The sequence below is a fragment of the Sus scrofa genome, chromosome 6 (genome assembly GCF_054392235.1).
Source record: "Sus scrofa isolate SSC_HxYL_T2T_F1_AM1 chromosome 6, Sscrofa_HxYL_maternal_Yorkshire_Landrace_v2.0, whole genome shotgun sequence".
Classification (NCBI taxonomy): Eukaryota; Metazoa; Chordata; class Mammalia; order Artiodactyla; family Suidae; genus Sus; species Sus scrofa.
In genome coordinates, this window is record NC_139388.1 from 25,425,687 (window position 1) to 25,450,154 (window position 24,468).

Genomic DNA, 24,468 nt, shown 5'->3' on the forward strand with positions numbered 1-24,468 from the left:
TACTTTTCCTATAACCTAAGGATTGGAATTGCCGTATTTTAGAGCCAATCTCCATAGCAACTGAGCCTTTGTTCACAAGTAGCTTTATTCTAGATTCTGTATTCCCCCTCCATACCCCCAAATGGGATGAGCTCTAAGGAAAGAAAAGACAGCCTTTCAGATCCTGACGCCCTCACTCCCCTTATCCATCCCTAGAAGCTTCATCCTCTTACTTGGGCTTTTTTATCTTGAAAAAATCTCCAACCAGCCCAGAGTCCTTACATAAATTGTCTTTCTTTTCTAGGAAAACAGCAGAGCGTTTGGTTATTGAGAAATACTATAGAAAACATGTTGTTTTCACTATGAGATGATCATAGTTTACTTTCCATAAAGCTTTAAAGATAAGTTTTTTATACTGCTATGTAAAGTATGTGGAATTACCTTTTATGAAAATGTACCATAAGACTATGATTATTCAGAAAAATTTTCTTCCATGGAGTTCATACTATTCTCTTTAGGTGGAGCATATGGCCAAAGATGTACCAAATTCATTAAAAAGAAACCCAAACCTAAACCAAACTAACATCCAATTGCCTAGCTTGTTGATAGAAAAAGGGATCTCTATGGGTTCCCTTTTCTATCACATCTCCTAAATTCTCTCTATGCACATGTTCTTTCTCATCCCTTAAGACAACTGCGTACACATTTTACTGGGCACAAACAAAGCATTAACTGCCCATGTTTCCTAGTGTGCCAGGTCATACATTTCTCTTCTGTAGGGCTGAAGTTTTCACACGTTGGGTATCAAATTATAAGCTCTTCTTTTTCCAAGCAGACTCATATAGATGGAGATGGTGGCATGTTTCCCTCCAGGAAAGGAGATCAAGCCATACTTAACACTTCAGTCTCAATGTCTTCTGTAAAATGGGGACAATTAATTAACAAATAGGGCACTATCTAGATTAAAAATAGATACTTCCCAAATAAGGTATATATTCAATTAATGCTTACTCATACAGTAAGCACTCAATTAATAGTCACTCTTCATTTTTATAGTTTGATTTATTTTGATACATCTGTGTCCTTGAAACACAATAATACAGGAATACATTTAGTTAGCAATGAGTTAGACTATTCCTCCAGGTAACTTCAATATCTGGTTAATCATTTGGGTCCCTGAATCAACATTATGCCCTAAGAGTTCAGATTTTCAGCTTTCTGTGAATGAACCTTTATCACAGTTGATGTGATAAAGGTTTAACGCTCTTTAACGCTGTTCAAAGCCTGTCACTTCATCATATGTTTCAGCCACCAAACTAGAATGTTCTTAAATTCTTCCTGGACTTCACAGGGGAAGCCACCAGAAGGGTACACATTCTTTTATTACCTACTTCAAGAAATCTATTGAACATTGAAGGGATTGTTTCTTCCATATCAAGCAATCACTTAATTTTCTGTTGCCTGGAGATAAAAATGGTGAAGAGAAATGGAGACAGTGAATCTGAAACGTGCTTAAGTATCCTAAGATGCCAATTTTCTATCAATGTATCATCTTGACATTACAGCACTTATTAGTTATTAACTTGAAGAGATAGGCATTTAAATCTTAAAGATCACAGCGTAGGAATATAGACTATTTTGATGTCATTATTTATATTTTATTTCTAGCCCTTCTTTTGATTCTCATTTATAATGGGACCAGATTATAATGGCTAAGGTTAATGAGACAATTAACTTTATACATGATACCAATCACAAAGATTGTTTTACTGTAATTAACCATGGGGACTTCTAGCAGAGTTCTTTGTACTCATAAATATATTTTTTTTTAGGAGTTCTCAAGGCTTAAGGGAATTATTTTGAAAGTTTCAAAAGCATATCAAGAAGCCAGATGTAGAAATATTTAATTAAGTTTTGCTATGGGATATGCAATGAACATGAATCATGTGAAATGCAAGTTTGTGGTAGTCAGCAGTCTATCAGTTTTGAAACAGATACAGGCATTCACGTGAGAGCTTTTACTGGGTTTTTAGAACCTCCCGTTTGACCTTATCTTAAGTCTGTTTTTCAAATGTGCTTGTTTTCTGACTGATGTATTCAAAATGCTCCTTTTCTGCTGACAGTGCCCAACTGCGTTGTTTTATGGGGATGCAGCTTGAAAAATCATGACCAGTACCTCATATACAAAAATGGATTTCCAAAATTGAAGAGCTGTAATGTTTCTTGTGTTTTCTCCCTTCACAGTGCAGCTTGTCAGCAACTCATGCAAATGCATCTCATAATTTTCAAGACTCAGACCTTTCAAGGTATACTCACCAGTAAGATTTCACTTGCTTTGCTGGGGCTACCCTTCTTATATATCCCGGGATTTTCAGTAACTTTCTTCAGGTGCTCAGAGAATTAGGAGTTGCTTTGATAAAGTAATAGGACATCAGGAGGAGGCAAACAATTGCTAGCTGAAAAACAAGTTATTTTTTTATCTTTAAACATATCTCTAGGGGTTTTTATTTCTATTATGCTCTTTGTCAGTGTTGAGTGAAGCAGTAATTAATTTGCCTTCCCACTATTGTATGAAATTCACTATTTCATTTAACTTCTTGGGAGAATTTCAATGCTTTTATCTTCCTTTTTTTTTTCTTTCTAGAATGACACAATGACATACCTCCGTACCCTGGTGTCCTAATTAGTTTATCTTCTGACATAATTTTAATTAGCTTTAGGATATGTCTGTCTGACTTTTCCTCATTGACAACTGCTATTGCTTTTCGAAAAAGAAAGTGGTGATGTTTATGTTGCAACCTCATTTACTTTTTGAAATCTCCTTATTTTGGCACAAAAGGAGAATATTTTTTCTTTTCACTAACAGAAGGCAGAAGTTACAGTAAAACAAACAATGGATTTCTCCCCTGAACAGGCCCTTTTTGACATCTGGGCCCTGGATGGCAGAGGCAATCACTCACTGTATCCTCCATCAGAACCGAGAATTCCCAGCAAAGCCTGCCGACCGAAGCGATCCATGGATGGGCCAGGGGGAGCGGAGCTTTTTTTGTTTCTGTTTGCTTTTTTTGATGCAGGTAGATAGCCCTATGAAGGTTTTCTTGTATTTTTTACATACCCTCTGTAACACAGATTTCCTGTTCTTCTAAAGTGGATACCTACTTTTCATTCTACAGGAATTAATCGAATTTCCCTATATAAATCATTTGTAAACTAGTGAACATTCAATATATCCACAGCCTCATTCCCAAATTATCTGAGAGATGTAAACTAGGAGTTTGGGATTTAAAATCTGTTGTTAAACAACACTTTCGTCCCTAATTTTCAGCTACTGAGCTACTATTTGAATCAGTTATTGAAAACTAACATATAATCTCTAATCCCCACTCCTGATTTTTAAAGTACAGAATGGTTACAGGGGAAATACTGGAACTAGGGATTATCTGGTCTGTCATCTACAACTGAGATAACTATAATCACTTTGAAAAAATGTAACTAGTATATTAACAACAACGAATTCTGATATAGTTTCTGCCTGCTACTTCAATTCCTGACTTTAAATTCAAAACACTGCATTTGAGCCAAATGAAGGGCCAGAGAGGCATGCCTTAGAAATTCTCAAGCACTGGATATTTAAAACAGAATTTTACTTGTTATAAGGAAAAGATACAACATTATAAAGCAGTGGTGAGATTCCAGATGAACAAAGACCCTAGAGGTGAAACATTTAACACAAGTCTTAGGAAAATATAATTATGTACTATCAAAAAATTATTAATAATAAGTAACTGATGCCTAAAAAAAAGGTTTGGGATTTGGCAAATGAAGCTTGGCTCTATTCTTGCCTTTTATTAACTATACAATCACAGGAAATTTTCTTAATTTTTAAGCTCTAATTGCATCATTTTAGCAATAGGTATAATTAGAGCACCTACATTAAGAGGGCTGGAAGAACTAAATAAGCTAAAGCATACAAAAATTTAGCATAGCGTCTTCACCAAAAAAATGATCCCTTATAGATATTACTATTTTTATTAGCACTGTTATTGTTATTATTGTTGTTGTCAAGGCATGCAGATACGGCTAAAGTTTGTATGGGATTTTTATTAACCTGATGGTGTTCCATTTGTATGAATTATACTTTTTTGTCCATGGTATTATCAAGGGTTACTTTTTGACTTTTACTACAGTGAGAACTTTTTACAAATTTCTTGATTACTTTGATTGATTAGAGACCATGTCACGAAGAAGAGTTCCTTTAATTGTTACAGTCATTGAACAATGCCAGTCAGTCAGTCATCCTTCTCCTATCTTAAATCTGAAAAGGAAAAAAAAAAAACGAACTTTTTCTTTCAGGGTTCTGTGAAATTCACTTGACATCTCCAAAGCTGAGAAAATTTGTCTTCTCTCCCTCCTCCATTTCAAACATAAAATTAATGACTTTGCAGCCGAACTGATAAGAGCACTGATATTTGATGTCTCTGATGAAATAAGAGGGAGCAGGAGGAACTGGTGGATTCTTGGCTGTGAAGGGGCTCCTAAGTGGCAAAACTCTTAATACACAGCTCTACCTTGTCAAGAATTTTAATACCTCCAGCTGGAAGACTGATGCACCACAAGGTAACTCTCACTTGTTTTCACATAATCAAAAGCACTCAGTGCCATACTGTGTGAGTGAGAGATTGGCACCCACCAGTCGCCCCCTGTGAAAATGTCCTTGGAAGTCTGATTATTCCAACAGCCTGGTGATCTCAGCCCTGATAAAGATGCAGTTGTCCCCAGCCTGGCGCTGGAGGCTATCCTTTCCAAGGTCACTCAGCAGTGTATTTTGTGTCTCATGTGTTTACTGTTTACTGTTGCTTTTTAGCACAGACCAGTTATACTTACCCGTAATGCCCATATCTTTCTGAGGTTACCTAACAGAGGTTGCTAAATATCTTTTTTGCAGAGCCAAGAGAAGGTGGGTGAATTGTACTGTAAGTTTCCTTAAGGAAGGCATCTATTTGGAACCAAATTTTGGGTTGTCTTTGTTTTTCTGCCTCAAGTTATAATATAGGGAAAATCATAGATTGCCTTCCTTCTTCCCGTCCTTCTATCACATTCCCAGTCTCTATGTGGTAACACCTAGTGTGGAAAATACACTGAATAATAAAATGTTCTTCATTAAGCTCAACTTAAATATTGCTGTGTATTCTGATCAATTAGTTCTTACCATATAGATTTTGCTCAGTTTTACACATTCATGTGATTTTTTCTTTCTTTTGGGCCATGCCCACGGCCTGTGGAAGTTCCCAGACCAGGGACTGAACCTGCACCACAAGAGCAACTGGAGCAACAGCAGTGACAACACTGGGTCCCTAACCTGTTGAGCAACAGAGGGAGGAACTCCTACATTTTTTTCCCTCTTCTTTCCTTTTTGGTAACTGCTTTTCCATATACAAAGTAGTGCATGCCTTATGGTGGGATACCCAGAAAAATCCCATCACTTCTCCGAGAATATCAGCATACACAAAGTGGGCTGGGATGCTAGTGTTGTCAAAAAAAAAAAAAAAAAAGAGGGATCACCCCTTATTCATCTGCAAATTTATCTCACTCATAAAGGAGTCTTTTGCTTTTTATAATCTCCCCTCGACTTATTTTGTCTTTTTTTCTTTTTAGGGCCACACCCACGGCATATGGAGGTTCACAGGCTAGTGGCTGAATCAGAGCTTTAGCCGCAGGTCTGTGCCATAGCAACACGGGATCTGAGCCACATTTGTGACCTACACCACTGCTCATGGCAATGACAGATCCTTAACCCACTGAGCAAGGTCAGGAATTGAACCTACAGCCTCATGGATACTAGTCAAGTTTGTTAACCACTGAGCCATGATGGGAATTCCTCTCCATGACTTTAAACATCTTTTGCAGGTCTGTGTGGCTGAGTAGAGCACATACTCTGCAAATGAAGAATCTGTATTTGAATATCAACCATATCTAGCAGTTGATGTAGAACCCTGAACATACTAAACTCCCTTGCACATGTTCTTCATTTAGAGCATGCAGGTAATATATTCAGCCCACAGAATCACTGTGATGTGTGTGTGTGTGTTCATATTTGTGATGATTTTCTAACTGGTAGAGTGAGACTCAGAGCCTCTATTTGAAATCAAGTATCTAATAACTACCTAAAACATTTATGTACCATATGACATGCTGCTGCCCCCAAAACAGCTAGGATGACAATGCTATCACTATTTTTTAGATATGTGCTTATATATTTGTGTGTTTATGCTTGCATATGTGCACATTTCTCTGTGATAATGTGAAATTTCACTTCTGACTTCTTAGTAAAAACACAAAAGATCATGTTGAATTAGGTTCAGTAATCAAAATTCTTTTGAAGGAATGTTATAATTCTAGTATTGCAGGGGAAAGAGAAAATCTAGAATTAAAGATTTCTATACTTCTATATAAAGATTATGAGGAGTTCTCTCACTGATTTGTACAAGAAAGGAAGCCTGTTTCAGTTTTTAAGATCAATGCCATGAATTTCTAGTGGAGCCATACTCTATGTCGGTCTGATTTTCTCCAGTATCAGTGAAGATGCCAAATGTAAATGTGGAAGGAATAGATATTTGGTTTGATCACCAGCTTAATTAAGTATGTGGTGGAGACAGCTTGAAAGAGCTGACTATAAAAGGAAGCAGAAAGAAGAGTGTGAACAACTGGAAGAAACTGTAAGAGGTGCACAGGACAGTTAGTAACATTAAGCATGTGAGCCATCATGCAGTGCTTCCACATGTATTTCAGACACACAACATCACACTACATCTCAGCCCCGAACATCTCCCTAACACGTCTCAACACAGCTTCCAGGAAGCACAACCAACAGACACCTACTATGCCACTAGAAAAAGCTTACCCAGCACCAGGATTCCCCATCGTTTGGCCTTTCTGCAAGTCACTGCACTGACAAAAGAATGGAAGGAGTATTGTACTTGGGGGTAGCTGATCTGAAGGTTTAGTCCCCTAGGATTTCCCTTCAAAAATTCACCTCAACTTTCTAAAATTATTACCATGCCACTTTCCACAAAGGGCTGTTGGAAGGATCAGGTAAGATAACTCATGTGAATGTGCTTTTTAAAATTCTACATGCCAGCAGGTTCTCCGGGAAGAATTAAAAGCCCACATTTTCAGGATCTTATTTTCAGAAATTCTGGCTTGTTATGCCTGAGGTAGGGCTGGAGAATCGGCATTTGGGGAGTTTGCTAGCTGATTCCAATAATAAACTTGAGAAGGCACTACCTCAACATTTCACATGCAGGTAGGAAGGTAACTTATGATAATAATAAATACCAGGTGATAGGATGGTGATGATGGCCATGCCAAAAGTGGAAGATACCTTAATGTGAATTGGGACTAAATTTCTCTAGAAATAAGTACACTTCTAATCAAATTAACCTTTTTTAAAAAAACCTTTCCTGGATAAGAATAACCTTCCTTCCTTGAACTTTTTACATCTCCTTGCATAATTCAAATTATTTAGTGCTTGAGGGGAAGTGCTTGGGCATTCAGAGATGAAAGACAGAATTTTACAGGTAAAATTAACTCCAACAAAAGCTACAGCAATGCTAGCAGAACTGCTGCGCTAGATGTCTGCCCCAGTACCCTGCCCCACCTCCTTTGTAGTTAGCAGAAAACCAGGTCATGAAGTTGAAATAGCACAGAGATTTTGAATGAGATGCAGAAATTTTTTCACTCTTGATGAACACATTGAAGGATATTACCGAAAAAAAAAAAAAAAAAAAAAAAAGGACTCTGGTCTCACAGACTTATCCTTATCCTCATCCCATTACTGTTAGTTGATTATCTCTGTGCAAAATGCTTCATCTTTGTACGTCTAAACTCATTCTTCTATAAAAAGGGAGAGAACAACTCTTACCTTGGAAGGTTGTTGAGAAAATTAGAGATGAAAAATATTTGTGGGATCTATATAATGCTTTACCTTCCCCAGCATAAGTATTTGCTGAATTACTATCAGCCTGTTAATTTCTTTCAGCTTGTTAATTCCATGAGAGGAAGCAAAGAAAGCATTTGTATTTACTGCAAGACCATGCTACTGAGTATAGTAATGATTTTAATGTTGGCTGATCTGTTGGACACTAGTAGGGATAACATCCACATTTGGGTCTCACATTTCTTCCAAAGTTATGTCCTCCTCATGCAGAGGCCAGGAGAACATTCCAACTCTATTTTGCTCATGGCAAGTCAAAGCATGGGGGCAGACAGTCACCCAGAAGCCATATCATTTTACTTTTGAGAAATGGAGTGAAGAGAGGTGCTTAAAGGAGAGGAATCAATAAGTTCTCAGGAAATTCTCTTCTCCACTCTGGACATTCATGCAAGTGTATATTCACTTTATGGAGAGGGAGGGAGGTCTCAGATTCCAGTCTAACAATTTCCTAACACTATGATACACTTCTAGAAAATTATCTTTGCCATGGGCATCAGTCTTCACTTTTCAAGAATGTGATCTACTGTTCTTTCTCTTAGATTCCTCCCAGGACTCTGCAAGGTGTTCTATGACTTAAACATTGTGATTCCAATAACCATAAGCTCTAGTTAACTGCTCTGATCAATTCTCTGAAGGTTTCTGTTAAATGATCCCTCACTTTGTTTCCCCTCCTGGTTCTCATTCTTATCATATTCTAATCAGTCTCTGGCTTGGATCAACTGCAGCCTGAAAAATCAACTAGAGCTGCTGCATAGATCATGCTTACTCTGAAAACATTTTATAGGCTGGATTTATACTAAGTCTGACACAGACATTAAATTTATTTTATTTATAAATGCAAGTTTTTTAAGATTTGCAATGGGTAAGATGAGGGAAATAATAAGACAAGAAAAGGAAAAGGCATAGAAAATCAAATTTACTAAGATAGGTTTCTTTTGAACCTCAGTCAGGACATTCAAAGATGAACTTTTTTGTTGTTGTTGTCTTTTTTGCCTTTTCTAGGGCTGCTCCCATGGCATATGGAGGTTCCCAGGCTAGGGGTCAAATTGGAGCTGTTGCCGCCGGCCTACGCCAGAGCCACAGCAATGCAGGATCCAAGCCGTGTCTGCGACCTACACCACGGCTCACGGCAACGCCGGATCCTTAACCCACTGAGCAAGGCCAGGGATCGAACCCACAACCTCATGGTTCCTAGTCGGATTCATTAACCACTGCGCCACAACGAGAACTCCTGTTTTGCTTTTTTCAAAGGGAGCCTTTGCCTTGCATTTAAGGTCCAGTGGCTGCACAGCAGTTTGCACATCCCTTTCTAGATGCCGTGGACCTTTTGAACTCAAAGCCAACAGCCTGGCTAAAGGAGACCTCTCAGTTTTCTGTCAAGCAAACAGACGTTACCTCTCTTTGCAACATTCTTGGGGAAGTCCTGATTGTTCCTGCGTAACCAGTTCATACATTCAAGTCAAAAATGACAGTAAAATAAAATGACAGAACACAATAAAAACCCAGAAGTTCATGTGGAGGCCTGAATTGCACCATATGGCTTCTAGTTCTATACCTAGGCCCAATGGGGTGCGTTATAACAGTCATTTAGGCAATGGCCTGTCATGCCCAGTTACAGAAGGGCATATGGTATATTACCCCACATTAGAGCAATTATGAATTTCCTTGTGTTGATCTTTGCCTCTTTCAATGTTTTGGGTTTTTTTTTTTTTTTTTTTTTAGCACAAAGAAGGCTTCAGCAGGGATCTCTTGTAAGAATTGTTAATTTGCTTTCTTTACTATTCACATCTGAAGAACTAAAGATGAGGTGTTCAATGATTTCTTATGACAACCACAGTTTCAAAACGGAAAAAAATAACCACTCTTGAGGATTTTGGGGTCTGCAGTCACGACAGAACTGAATGTTTCTGATGAGTATTCACCTCATTATCTTGCCATTCGGGAAAGAGTGGCAAATGGAAAGAGACCCAGGGTGTACTGAGTAGGAAGGAAATAATCTAACCACAGAGAGGGGATAGTTTTTGTGTATCTATCTCCACTCAAGGTATATTGAATAATTAATCTAATTTCACTCTCGCAATGTGTTGAATTAGTGTCACTTATCATCTTCTATCACAGTAAATGATTTGCTCATCTACTGGACTTTTTTTTATTGCCTGCTTCTCTTACTTGTAGGTACACTCCACAAGGGGAGGTATTTTTTCTGAGTTTTGATCAACAAAGTATACCATGATGTACCTAGGACACCGTCAGATAACATACCTGATGCTCAATAAATGTTTCTTGAATGAATAAATTATCTCTACTTGGCAAGCTGAAGAAACTGAGGATCATCAAGTTTAGAGAACTGTACCCATGTTACAGAGCAAGGGAGCCATGCGATTTTGAACTTTATGCATAATTGTCAAGACCTTCTCTTTAGTCTAGCACGTTACAGCATATGGAGACTACCTGTGTGTGCTCCCAAGTACGTCACTTACTAGCTGTTTAATCTAGAAGAGTCACTTACTCTTTGTGAATCTGCAAAATGGAGAAATACAAATAGATAAAGACACGGTTACATAATATAGATAAGATATAGATATGGACTTATATATATTAACATATGCCATATATTTTATATATATCATTTATTCTTAATATTTAGAACTCTAAAATGTAGATAGGTTAGGTATCATTAGGTCCATTTACATATATATCTATAAATCTATATCTAGTTATAAAAACAAACAAAAAACATATTAATCTATGTATGTAAAACTCAATGGATTTGATTACCATAGATTTAAAGAATCTAAATCATTTACAGAATGAGACTGATTTTTGATGTCAGTCTGTCAAATCCCTGGCTCTGATACACATTAGAAGTATAAGAAAAGGAATGTATATATATGCATGACCGGGTCACTTTGCTATATAGCAGAAATTGACACAACAGTGTAAATCAACTATACTTTAATAAAAAATAAACATTAAAAACGGTTGCCTTGAACTTACTATATATGTGAGCATCAGTTTTTCCTATATTAAATACGGATTACTGAGTCTCCTTCGTAGGAGAGAATCAAAAGAAAAAATTAGGGAGTTCCTGTCGTGGCTCAGTGGTTAATGAATCCAACTAGTAACCATAAGGTTGTGGGTTTGATCCCTGACCTTGCTCAGTGGGTTAGGGATCTGGCATTGCCGTGAGCTGTGGTGCAGGTCACAGACACCGCTCAGATTCTGTGTTGCTGTGCTGTGGTGTAGGCCAGCAGCTACAGCTCCGATTCGACCTCTAGCCTGGGAACCTCCATTTCATGGGTGCGGCCCTAAAAAGACAAAAAAAAAAAAAAAAAGAAAAAAGAAAAATTAGGAAAATTGCTTAGCATGGCACCTGAAATACAGTAAATGTGCAATGATATTTATTTCTCTTCACTCTTACTCTCGGTAATCAGTACACATGACTAAAACCATATGGATATTGGTCTAACTCTATCTCTAGATTTCTGTTAACATACAGTTACACATTTATGATGCCAGTATACACATCTCTTCTGATGCCCTAAATTTGACCATTCATTAGGTTATTTGCGTATTTTGTACTTGATTAGAATTTCAGGTAGTAAAGACATTTTTGGTAGATTTTCAGACACCAAAATAAAATCCATTTTCTACCAAATAATCAGAAAATGATGAAAAATGATAAGAACAGTAGATAACTTTCAAATATCAACTATTCAGCTACAAATTGAAATAAAAACTTCAGAGATTGTGCTTTATGGATGATTTTTAATGATGTAGTCCGTTATTTTAGATAAAAATCTACACAATTTAGTGTGTGCATGTGAGTGTATGATTTTTAAATATTTTTATTTAAACTTTCCCTTTTTTTCTTTTTCTTCAGTCTAACAGAAGAAATGGTCAGCTTTGAAAAAAACTATCTGCCAAAGGCAAGCAAAAATGCTGAGCATGTTGAAATGCAATGTTCTGTTAAATGCACTGTTCTTTTTTAACCTGAAAAAAGGTAATTTATAATGAAAGTTGTATAAACCCAAATATGTCCTCAATATTAAGTTCTTGGTAGGTCTTAAAATGTTCTAAAAATGGCCTCTATGTGACATTTTTGCCCCACTTGTCAATTTTTTCTTTATATGCTTTCAGCGGTTTGAGAGTTGGGATACTGCTGCTAGGCACTTTTCAGCAAGTTTGAAGATTTTTAACGTCTCTGCCCTGTTGTTTTATTTTATCTTCAGTATTTCTCAAAGCAAGAGACAAGAAAGATTTGCTTTGACCATTTGGTTCTGGCAACACACTGAGGATACTTGTACCCAGAAAGAAGATGGTATATTAATATCAACCATAATATATGAACATCTCTCAAGTGATTAAATAGATATTTGAACCTGAGAATAGTGAACATCCTACAAATGGAAGCTTAGTTTTTGTGACATTGTGACCCACTAGCCACCAAAACCCTTCAGCACTGTGGGCAGAGAACCAAATGCTGGCTTCTTCATGGGTGAAATTTTGGCAATTAGTTGTAGCTGCAAATGCATAATAGCAGGTGCAACCCAGTTGGTTAGTCAACAATTTGCTAATGTTTGATGAGTAGCACACTAAGTACTTTAGCAATTAGAGAACTGATATAATAATTAATTAAGCCCCTAAATTAAGTCAGGCAAGAAATACCATTATAATCAAAGATTCAAAGACTGAATATTGTTTAGGAAAAAGGAAACCCCAAGAAAAATAATTTCTCATTAAATACATAGAGATCTGTACAAACAGGTAACCTATTTTGTAAACTTTCTCGAGCGATGCACAAACAGAATTTCTCAATAACCTAGAGGAGTGTCAGACACAATCCTTACAAACTTTCGCCCAATATAAATTAAGGAGTGCTTCAGTTCCTCACATTTATTCTATTCAACAACCCAAAGCTGTAGTGCTCTTTGAGTGGCCTTAGCAAACATCGTTCTCAACACTCCTAAAGAGGAGTATGTTATGAATACACTTTGAGGCTAGAAGAAAAGTTTACTTCCCTTCAGGTTACCTTCCAGACCATGCCAAGTCTGCCTTACAAGACTGAAAAACAATGTCCCTTCATCAGGTTTACTTGTTCCTCAAGTTTTATGCTCACTTTCACTCAGAATCTGACCTTTCTATGACTACCAGGCAACAGGAGAGGCGTCCACTGTATTTGAATGTGTTGCTTCCTATATTCTGCATAGTATATTAAAGAGCAACAGGCCTCTGTCTTGTACAGGATGACCACCTCCCACGGCATGACCTCATTGCCTTGTTGGGCTAAAACATGTGCTCACCGCCAGGACCACGGATGGAGAGGGTCAAAGGTAATTAAGAGCAGGATTCTAGGAAACACTCATGGAAAATCATAATAGGTCTTTAGAAACAGCTTCTACCATGAAACAAAAAAACACTGTCATAGCTGATAAACTATGCTATTCCATATTCTAAGCCATTGTTAAGGAGCAAAATGCTAATATCCTAGGGTCTTATTATCAAGGATCCTGTTTATAAACTCAAGGATTTAGCAAAGATCTAGAAGGAAACTGGATGAGAATCATGAAGAAAATAAAAGAGACATGGTGATAGCAACAAACAAGAAATCAGAAAGTAACAGATTGGTCTGGTCACTTCCCCTTCAACCTACCATCGAGGGAGGGATTGCCACCCTTGAGTTATGGGGATGGCTGAACAGATGGCACCTGACACTGGACAGATGAGGGCAAGAGCAGTTTGTTAGTCACATACACCCACAGCCCACGGGAGGAGGACCCTGCATCATGCAGGACCTTGTGCAGGCTGCCCTCAAGAACAGAGTGAACACCCAGAGGCTGTGGGAGGCAGCTCTACACTTACAAGAGTGGAGGTGAATCCTGGCTCTTGGGAAGGAATGTAATTGGCTTGTTTAAATAATTCCACAGACTGGCAGGGAACTGAAGCCCGCTCGTCAAGAGCAGGCACTGTGCCTGGTCCTCTGATAGGGACGGTTATTTGGCTTAATCACGGGAGTACAGGGGCCGGGGAAACTTACAGTTAAGACATCTGAGGCTGCTGGATTTTAACGGATATCAAAGCGCATCTTATGTGGACTCAATTTTAAGACTTATTTACCCAGATTAGCAGTGGGTTGGGATAATAAATTTTTCTGCATGGTAGGGACTGTGATAATATCAGGTGGGTTAGTTGGTCAGAGTGGTGATTTTTTTTTTTTTAAATGACTGCATGTACAGCACATGGAAGTTTCTGGTCCAGGAATCGAGCCTGTGCCTCTGCAGCAACCCAAGTGGTTGAAATGAGATTCCTAACCTTCTGTGCCACAGTGGGAATTCCCAGAGTGAGATGTTTTTAACTGCTAGGACTGACTCTTAAGCCTTGCAATTGTTTCAAAGAAGCTATGGTTGGGACTTTGTGCCTGGAAACTGCTGTGCTTTCCATGTAATACGAGGATTGAGTAAAAAAAAAAAAACGCTTAAATACAAACTAAAATCACTAATGAGCCTTACTTAGTGCTTCAGAGGGCTTTATTTAGCTTCTTTATCAGTTAACAACCTGCTTTTTTGGTGGGGTTTATTTCCTTTATTTTTACGATGGCAGTAGAACTTAGGTGGGGCCATTATATTGACATTAAAATGTGTTTCCATTGATACCTTAAGGGCTCACGCACCCGCACTGACACAATAATGACTCCTATGGGGCTGTTACGATGTCTATGGAAGTATATGAGACACTTCACTGACATCGTAACAGCTCAAGTACTTGCAGAGAAATGGTAACAGCCCCTCTGGGACTGCTGCTGTGGTATTTAAAGTACAAGTGGTACCTGCATGGACACCACGGCAGAACCTGCACTGATACTTCTAATCAGCCCATGATAAATGCATACATACAAATAAACACACATAAAACATTGTTTAAAAATGAGCTGTAACTCTGGCCACACTTTTAAATATTGATTAAATATATACTTTTGTCTAGGTATGTAATTGCAATAGACAAATAAGACACTATATACACACAAGTACACATACCATAAAATTTTCATGTTTGTGACTGGACTTAAAAATTCAATTTACTTCTTGTAATTTTGGAAATTTCATAGAATTAATGGGGGAAATGTGGAAAACACCAAAAGTTATTGTGGTAGACAGAATTCTTAGATGGCCCCCAAGAGTCCCAACTCCTAGGGGACACATCCTATATAATTCCCAGCACTTCAGTTTGAGCAGGATCTGTGAATATGAAACAGCATCACTCTTATGATTATATATAACTTACACGTCAAGGTGAAGGGATTTTTGCAGGTGTAATTAGATTTCCAAATCTGTTGATGGTGACTTAATCAAAAGGCAAAATTATCCTATATGGACCTAACTTAATCAAATGCAAGTCCTTAAAAGAAGGAATTTCTGAAGTTTTTGCCTTTACTGCAAAGATTCTCTTGCTGGCTCTGAAAAGTGGCCATGCTATGAGAGAGCCTGGGAGAGAGTCTCCTAGTAAAGTACTCAGAGTAGCCCTGGACCATAGCCAGCAAGGAAATAAGTACCTAAAACCTACAACAGAACTGAATTCTGCTTGGGAGAGGACCCCAACTCCAGAAAAAAAATGGGGCTGGCCAACCATACTCACCCGATTACAGCCTTAGGAGACCCTGAGCCAGCCAGGACCTTTAGCCTATAGAAACTGTGAGATAATTAGTGGGTTTCTCTAAAACCCTTTTTTTTAAATTGCTAAGTTTATGGTAACTTGTTAAACAGCAACAGAAAACTAGTAAGGTTTTAAAAGATTAAATATCATCTATGGCTCATTAATAGAATTATTTGGCATTTAAGGCATTTTCTCTCAGTTCTGAATTTCACCTTGGGATTCTTTTTTAAAAATATCGAGGTCACTAAATATTTAATTGTGTATTCCTTAAAATTAACTTTAGTGTCAATGAATGGTATTCTAGTAAAATTTTCTAAAGTATGATTTTAAAGTCTTAATTTTTCTTCTGATTAAGTAATATCCATTCATTGGGGGAGACAAAATAGTAAAGAAGAGAAAATTATTCATAAATCAATGTTCTAGGACAAACTTGATGATTTACATGTATATTATTATTTTTTGGATTTTTAATGTCATGTAAGTTAAAGACAATTTAGAATATAAAGTAAAAAGTTAATAATAAAAATAAAGTTATCTGCTATCTTAACGGCTCAGCTTTGTTAATAGGTTAATATTAGGAAGGGAAGGAGGATAACTGAATTGATACAGGATTAGAGATCTGCCTGAAAGATGCAATTGTGTAGATAAAAGAGAGAAGGTGAGCTTTGGTCCTCAAGGTATGTAGGTATGCACGGCTTAGAATTATCTGGTTAAATTTCTAAAAATTCTTTTGCCTAATTCTTACCTTCATATATTTTGATTTATTTGCTCTACAGTTGAGACGAGTTTGCTGCTGTTGCTTTGTTTACTTGTTTGTTTTTGAGATTAAAAACAGGCTTTAGACTTGAGGCTGGATCCAAAAGAGACAGACAAGAGGCAGCAATCAGAGAAAATAGATAGTGAATCATCCATGAAATGAAAATCTCGTGAAGGTCTCAACATAGTTAAAGATGGTCATAATAGAAACACTAAACTGTGCTTCCCAAACTTAATATGCATACAAATTACCTGAGGATATTGTTAAAATGCAGTTTCTGATTCATGACCTCTAGGTGGGACCTGATATTTGCTATGCTTCAAATGGCAAGGCAGCAGAAAATATCAACTTGAAAGAAGAAAGTTTTGTTTTGTCCTTTTAGGGCCACACCTGCGGCATATGGAGGTTCCCAGGCTAGGGGTCTAATCAGAGCTGTAGCCACTGGCCTATGCCAGAGCCACATCAGCACCAGATCCGAGCCGCATCTGCGACCTACACCACAGCTCACGGCAATGCCGGATCCTTAACCCACTGAGCAAGGCCAGGTATCCAACCTGTATCCTCACGGCGACAATGTCAGGTCCTTATCCTGCTGAGTCAAAGCAAGAACTCCCTACAAATTATTATTATTATTTGGCCAAGCCCACCATGTGTGGAAGTTCCTGGGCCAGGATGAAACCTGTGCCACAGCAACGACAAAGCCAAATCCTTAAACCTAGGCCTCCTGTTGGAGACCACTGAAATTGCTCAATTCTGCAGTAAACAAATTTGGCACACATGCAAAAGCACAACCACAAAGAGAGCTTTATCATTACCTGTACCTGATTTTGCTCATTAACCTACATCATCTTCCCTAATAAAATTCATGTGGGTTAAAGCCTAGGCACCTCTGTTCTGTGGAACAGACTGCCTCCTGGTCCCCCACTTTCTAGATGTAAAAGGGTCTTGTGTGTTTTGTTATGCAACGCCATCCCTCTTTCAGGATCTCCCATTGCCCTGCAGTGCTGGTCACGGTAGCCTCCAGGGAATTCCCTGGGTATGACAATTTTTAAACATGACCTTAAGATAAACGAGCAAGACTTAATAATAGGGCATTGGAGATGCTTAATCCTAAATGAGGAGTTTTCAATGCCGTGAAATTAAGTATTTCCTCCCATTTAGTGTTTGCTTCTAGTCTCAGGGACAACTGAAGGTGGTTGGGGTGAGTTAATGTATTTAGAAACTTCTAGCACAGAAGCACGGTGTTGGAGCCCAGACTAATATTTTACGTATACATTTGTCCGTTCTTACATTTGAACATGGACAATTCTAATTCTTGTCTCAGACTGTTCACGGCGAAGATAAGATGCTATGAAAGTAACAGGTATATTGCTTAGGAAAAAAAGGGAAGGGTGCTCAACAAAACTTTTGTTCTGCTTCCTTTCTTTCTCTCACTGATCTTTTGAATATACATGGGAAGCAGAGGTTGCCCAGACCTCCTGAATTTTCATCCAGAATGTTGACTATATGTAAATGAGCCTATGGTTCCAGATGTTGATATGAATAGTATCTGCAGTTGCAGAACATATACTTACCATCTAAATTATACCAATAATTACAGTCGTTGACAGGCAGTTTGGTGAAATCATCATGTAATAATTTCCATTATTTACAGTTGAGTGGTTGTTAGAAAATGATCAAGAGAAGAGCTATGTTTGTTAAACAAAGCAGGGCTTTATTTCACTTTCCATGTACAATAGTAAGTTAAATAAAAGCATCTGCATTTAAATAAATCCTGATGGCAATGTATATTGAATTCCTATACTTTCCAGTAATAAAATGAGATGGTTGTTTAAAACTATGAAGATCCCTCTTGGTTGACCTAGTCTCTTTAAGAATTTTCATCCAAAGTGCAGCATGATTTTTCATGTGAAAATGAACAAAAATGTTCATTTACTGATTAGACCTATTACTCATTTTTTTGATGTTTAAATAACAGGTGCATTGTGTCTTCTCTAGATAACACAGGCATGTACATTCCAAGACTTAGCAAGAGCTCTTTGGGGGTCCAATGTGGGGGCTTTTAATCAAGGATAATTGGATGGGACACCAAAGACTTTCTTTAAACCATTTTATTATAGTACTTTTGAACGCTTTTTTTTGTTTTGTCTTTTTGGGGCTGCACCCATATGGAGGTTCCCAGGCTAGGGGTCCAATCTGAGCTGTAGCTGTGGGCCTACACCACAAGCACAGCCATGCTGGATTGCAGCTGCGTCTGCGACCTACACCACAGCTCATGGCAACACCAGATCGTTAACCCACTGGGTGAGGCCAGGGAGTGAACCCACAACCTCATGGATACTAGTGGGGTTCATTAACCACTACGTCATGGCAGGAACTCCAGGACCCATTTTTTTTTAATCTTTAAATATGTGCTGTGCTCCCCTCAATGAAAACTGAGTTATTACTGATTAGTGAGAATTGGGCAGATGTCAATCTGAATAGTTGCTATGCTGCTGATTAACTGTTTGGCCTTGGAACATATATTTACTGAGTCTTAATTTCTTCATTGGTGGAATGGGAATTACAAAGATGTGTTGTGATAGTGTTATTATACTATATTTAAATGACTAAGCATAGGGGCTTTAATAGTTTTTGGTCTTTGTTTTTGTTTTTTTTCATTCTCCAGACCCAACCTATGAACTGTGCTCATTTTTCTTTCTGCAGTTGGATTTCTCAAAGGGCTATGGAGAGACACAGGTTGCCAGAAACAAGGCCTGTGGTTCTGCCATCTGTTACTGATATCACCACCACAACAAGAGAGTCCACCCTATTTGTAACAAATTGAAAGGAGTTTGGGGTTAGTAGATGCAAACAACTGTATTTAGAATGGATGGGCAGTGAGGTCCTACTATATGGCACAGGGAACTATTTCTCATCTTTTGGGATAGATCATGAGAAAAGGAATGTATATATACGTCTGACTGGGTCACCTGGATGTATGGCAGAAATTCCCACTGTAAATCAACTATACTTTAAGTTAGAAAATGTAAAAAAAAAAAAAAAAAAAAAAAAAAAAACTGCTTGAAATAAAAAAGAAATACCTTTATGATATAAAAATATTTATGAAAGTAAAATAAAATAACCAGAATTCTTAAAACAACCAGAATTCTTAAATAGAGAAAAAAAGAGGGATTGCCTAGCAAACACAGAGAATATACAAATTCGAAATAAGTTTGTCTAATTCACAATCAGGAAAAAAATGATCAATTTTATTTATTTATCCACAATTATTGGGGATGGGATTCCCTTGTGATGCAGCATTGTCACTGCAGCAGTTAGGGTCACAGCTGTGGTGTGCTTTTGATCCCTGGCCAGGACCTTCCATAGGCTATAGGCACAGCCAAGAAATAAAAACCCCACAAAATTATCAGGGAGTGCCTAATATACGCCATATGTCATTAGGTACCTGGGGTCCAATGAAAAAGATAAACGTGGTTATTGTCATCTAACATGACAACACATAAAATGTAAACATGTAAGCAATCATCATAATAAAGGTTTTATGCAAGGGATACATTCATGAAGTCATACATACAATCAAACCTTGCTTGAGGAGTTCTCATCATGGCTCAGTGGGTAACAAACCCAACTAGTATCCATGAGGACCCTGAATCCATCCCTGGCCTTGCTCAGTGGGTTAAGAATCTGGCGTTGCCATGAGCTGTGGTGTAGGTCTCAGATGTAGCTCAGATCCCGCGCTGCTGTGGCCATGGTGTAGGCCGTCAGCTACAGCTCCAACTGGACCCCTAAGCCTGGGAACCTCCATCTGACGTGGATGTGGCCCTACAAAGACAAAAACACAAAAAGGAAAACAAAACAAACAAACAAAAAACACTGCTTGATTGAAGTAATTTTCTAATAACTTTAAGACTGTAGTGTGCACTAGAAGAGGTGCTCTCCCAGGATGGACCTTTGTCTCCTAAGCCTCAGAAGAATGCTCAAGGTTTCACTTTGCATTTCAGATGCTTCAGGTTACCTCCAGAGTCCCCCCAACCCAGAACCTAGGACATGTACTGTGGGGAACAATGACCTGTGCTTCAAGTCCTTCATTTTCAAGTATGTAATCTAGTCCTGCACACCTACCCGAAGAACTCTCGTTTCTTTTCCCCTACACTTCCATGGGATACCTCAAAGCATGGAGTGTGTGTGTACGTGATTTATCTAACATTTTCTAGTTATGCAAAGGAAATGATGCTCTGCTACACACTAACACAATGGATCTAGAAAGTTCCTCCTCCACTTTTTTTTTTTTTGGTCTTTGTCTTTTTGGGACCACACCCTCAGCATATGGAGGTTCCCAGGCTAGGGGGTGAATCGGAGCTATAACTGTTGACCTACACCACAGCCACAGCAATTTGGGATCTGAGCTGCATCTGTGACCTATACCACAGTTCATGGCAATGCTGGACCCTTAACCCACTAAGCAAGGCCAGGGATTGAACCTGCATCCTCGTGGATACTAGTCGGGGTCATTAACCACTGAGCCACAGTGGGAATTCCTCCTCCTCTTTTAAAAATGGAAACATTCAGTGTGGGAAACAACAGCATAGATATCAGATACGAGGTCGGAAAAGAGAGACTACTAGTGTCCAAAGAAAGAATACAGGGTTGAAATGTTCTTTACTCAAATAAGGATATTGGAAATACTATTACTTGTCTTCCCATGACAAGTTCAGCAAGTTGGAATTCTTGGAGTGAAGGCAAATGGACAGTAACAATTCTGCTTGTGGCCCTAAAAAGTCAAATATCTTTCCTGACACTCAGATTTCTCGTTTGGAAAGCAAGACAAATAATCTTCGTGTTTCCTCTTACAGAGACGGCATGTCAAATCATGACAAAGAGGCTCTGGATGCAAATTAGATGACGATCGCTTCTTAAGTTATTATGCTTTAATAAGCACTTACATCCTATGGGAGCATATCTTAAGTTGCTCTGGGATTTGCAGTTCCAGGTAAGTTAGAATAGATAGTTTTGCTATTGGCACATGTAATAACTGACTGAATGACACCCAAGTTGTTCCATTTTGAGAGTTTCAGTCTGAAGTCTTCACACTACTTTGTATCCTGGTGTCAAAACTAGAACATTTTTGAAGCAGAAAAGTATAACTCTAAGGGTATGGGAAAGAAGCTTTTTTGGTGAAAGAAATGTATTTCTCAGCTAAAAGTTAACTTCAACTGTAAGCAAAAAGGACAAAAATCATTTTAACACAAATAATTCTTAGTAATCTGTTAGGCTTTCCAAATAGCATCTTTGAATTATATAAACATCACAAGATTAAAAAAAAAAAAAAACTTTACTTTCCTGATGTCAGTTGATCTGTACCTTCCTGGGCTTTTGTTCTCTTTCGCAGAAAGAGAAAGATTAGGCCATGACTAGAATGCGGCAGAAACATTCTTATCCAGACTTTAGTCTCACTCCATTTCTAATAATTAAAATTTTCATGCTTTAAGCAGGCATAAAAAGTGAAGGCCAAATATTTTGTACTTAAAAATGTTTTTTTTTAATTTTTTTATATTGAAGCAGATATTGTATATTTCAAAGTACTAAAAGTTTAAATATTTCAAAATCTTATTGGTATTATATTAACTTCATTATATAATCGATTCCCATCTGTACTTTCCCTCATATTCCATAACAAGTTTCCTGTTGTTGCAGCTGAAATGTGCATGCAATCTTATGCTGTGTGTTTTCAACTAAGTCAATGCCTGTTTCCTTTTCTCATGTAGTTGCATAGTCTTTACTCTGATCATTAGAATTTGTATAATAAATCTTTCAGAAGATGTGCTTTAATTTGCTTAACGTGTCCTCTCTTTTTGCACTTTAAAGTTGCTGCTCATGATTTCAAGGTAGTTTAAATATACATATCACAAATAAAACATAGGCTAGAATCTTAGCGAAGACAATAATAGATCAAAGAGAATGAACACTGACACAGCTTCTGAGAAATTCTTTTAAAATTTCATCCCAGATTAAACAAGGTAATTTATAATTTTGCCAGAATATTTGCAAATCTCTCTTTAGGTTATAATAATAGCTAACTTAGAGGCTCAACAATAATAACAATCATATTAGTTTTCAAGGTTACTGTGGGTGAGGATTTTGCAAACAGCTTGGTTTGGGCACCTTTCTTACATAGTTGGAAGTCAGAATGCAGCTGAAGCTAAAACAGCAAGAAGCCGGGATAGCTGGACCTGACTGAGCATCTATTTTTCTTCTTAGGCATCTTTATAGTTTGGGCTTCCTCACAGCATGGTGGTCTCAGGGAGTCCACCTGCTTACCATGAAGCTGCAGGATCCAACATTGAGTATTCCGGCAAGCAGTGAACAGACTCAAGAGTCCAACAAGTTCATCTGTGCATATTCTACTGTCATAAGCCTGCCCAAACACAAGGGAAGGAGAAATAGCCTCTACCTCTGGATAAGAGCGTGTCAAGGATCTAAGAAGAGTATGTGGGATACAAGGTATTACTAAAGCTTTGCCCCTAATGTTCACTGGGATCAATGAGGAGAGGATACATACTATTTTAGATGTAAGAACACCATCACACACTGGCTTTTATGTGGTTTGGCCTTGAAATGATCCAAGCTAGCTCTGATTATGGTTTCATTACAAAGCCCTGCCCTGTGCCCTTCCAGGTATGCAGAAAGAAGACAACTCAAAATATTGCTGAATACCAGTATACTACTGTGGACTATTTTTCAATTTTATGAAGTAAAAATATATAATCTTCTATAATAAAAGTATCAATAAACCAGTATAAATATAATATTTTCTAATACCACTCTCCACCTTTTAACCGATAGAAAACTATGATGATTTGGATTATTGCTTAGCAAATAGTCACTCCCCTTTTCCTTCTGTAGTAGGCAGGTTTACTACCCCGGGCCATTAATTTTAAATATAGGAAAATGACTTGCTTAGACCAGTGGACATGACTCAAGTATGGGCCATAAATGTGCTTATACAGTTTGGCTTGGCATTGGCTATGCCAGTGACTTGTGTAAAAGAAGAATGTATTAGGCAACAACTGCCTTTTCAACCTGGCCCAGAATACACGTGCTGCAGACCTCTAAAACCAGTCTGCAGGCGAAGGTAGCACTACCCCACTGAGTCCACTCTAGAGAAGTAAAACTATCACTGACCTGCAGATTAATGAGTGTAATGTAGATGTGTGTTTTTACTTGGCCACTGAATGTGGTGTGGTTTGTTATGCAGCTCTATTATATCAATTGTCAATTAATAATATAGCATCCAGACCTGTATATCCTTTTTGTTGTTGTCCACAGATGCCACTTCTTCTCTATGAACACAGCTGACTCAGCTGATTAAACAAATATCAGAGATGTACAAGTCAGGCTCATATTTAGGGAAAATAAATAACATGGATAGTGCTGCAGTTTTATGGCCACTTTTTGTATTTACTAAATTAAGGATGAGGACGTGCAATCTTCCCATTAAAAAGCTATGTCCATGTGCCAGCTGGCTCAGAGCCATGATTTAAAGGAATAATAATGAATGAGGCAGAAGTAAATGGCCACCATCTGGGTTAAAGCTCAAGTGAGCTTGTTTGGACAAGGCTCCAGGGTCAAGTAAATGAAACGGACTTTAATTTCAAGATGCAGCTGTGAGTGAATAATTCTCTACTTCTGCAAGACACTGCAGGTGTGGAAAGTTGGCAATATGTTTTCAAATGGGGTGGGATGCAGTTGTGTCTTGAAGGCACTGGTAGTTGTCACGTCTGAAGAACCATGTGAAGTGGCCCCTGAGCCAGCATCAAGAAATGGGGAGGTATTATTAGCACTTACTTGAGCCAAAAGAAACAGCATGGGGGTTACACTAGAAAAGGTATGTTTCTACAGGGCTTATTAGAACATGCTGATTCTTTTTTCCTCTGCAACCTGGATTACTATGAATGATACTTTACTGAAATGCCTGAATTGCTAGGGTTTTGTTGCTAAGTGCTTAAATTGGTGCAGAAAACATAGCTAAACATAAGTATCCTGGAGATTAATGTTTCCCTTTTGGGCAAGTGGGATCCATGCATTC

General features: G+C 38.0%; 1 protein-coding gene across 1 annotated transcript in view; it reads right to left on the reverse strand.

The window, feature by feature from the left end:
• Positions 1 to 24,468, reverse strand: part of CDH8 (cadherin 8) — a 1,221,794-nt gene that overhangs the window by 1,116,956 nt on the left and 80,370 nt on the right. The gene's annotated exons all lie outside the window — the stretch shown is intronic.